Genomic DNA, 1,309 nt, shown 5'->3' with positions numbered 1-1,309 from the left:
CAGAATTCTTAGGTTTCAATACATTGTTTTATGGATTTTAATATATCCATCTACAGAGCCTAGCAGGGTGTCCTTGGCAGTTGGCCTTTAATACCTTATGTGGGTCTGCCTAAAAACTAATTGCTTTTATGTTAATCAGGTTTTAAAAATACTAAGTGTTCCTATAAAATATACACAACACTTAGAAATGGATACTTCCTAAACACAGGCAGTGCATGAGCACTGCTGAGGGGCATTGTGACTGCATTGAACAGTTGAAACTGTGAGGTGAATAGTCTGTACTGTTTGCGGACATATAGTCTGCAAACTATATGTCTCCTGGTTGCAACATATAGTAACACAGTGTGCTAGTATATATTGAGGAAATATCCTGGACTCACACAGAAACTCAGAGCTATAGAATGATGGTACATTTAAAATACGACAAGCGGGAGTCACAGATACATTGTTTGCGAAAGTGAAATTTAGGAGCTTTGTGAGTCCTGTTGTAACGCTTTTAGACACATTTATAAATCAAGGGGCCAAAGTCACATTTTTTACCGATTAGATTCCTGATCATTCGGGGGTTACCAAGATTCTACAACCCAATGTATTTAATAAACAAACAGCAAACTGGTCTCTATTCTGTCTCATGCACTCAGGCGCAACTTTTCCAGATTAAAAAAAAAAAAAAAAACAACAACAACCAAAAAAAAAAAGTCTCCATACCTTCATTCCCAGAGTAAGCTCAGTCTCTGGCACAAAGCTCCGTGGGGTGAGTTTTCTTCTAGAAGAGTCCAAGGGGATAGGTAAGGAGTGGGAGGCAGGGAGTCCAGTTCAGGGATGGAGATTCCGGGATGAAAAGTGAAGGGAGAGTGACCGGGCCCATGCCCAGGGGTTCTCCCTGGTTTCTCAGACAGCTCCTGGGCCAAGACTCAGGGAAACAGTGAGACAGAGCGCTTGGCACAAGAGGAGCGGGGTCAGGGCGAAGTCCCAGGGCCCCAGGTGTGGCTCTCAGGGTCTCAGGCACCGAAGGCGGTGTATGGATTGGGGAGTCCCAGCGATGGGGATTCCCCATCTCCGCAGTTTCTCTTCTTCTGACAACCTGAGTCGTGTCCTTCTTCCGGAATACTCACGACGCGGACCCCGTTCTCACTCCCATTGGGTGTCGGGTTTCTAGAGACGCCAATCAGCGTCGCCGCGGTCCCGGTTCTAAAGGGCCCACTCTCCCACCAGGACTCAGATTCTCCCCAGACGCCAAGGATGGCGGTCATGGCGCCCCGAACCCTCCTCCTGGTGCTCTCAGGGGTCCTGGCCCTGACCCAGACCC

The sequence above is a fragment of the Mandrillus leucophaeus genome, unplaced genomic scaffold, assembly GCF_000951045.1.
Source record: "Mandrillus leucophaeus isolate KB7577 unplaced genomic scaffold, Mleu.le_1.0 Scaffold1356, whole genome shotgun sequence".
Taxonomy (NCBI): domain Eukaryota; kingdom Metazoa; phylum Chordata; class Mammalia; order Primates; family Cercopithecidae; genus Mandrillus; species Mandrillus leucophaeus.
This window is presented reverse-complemented; position numbering follows the sequence as displayed.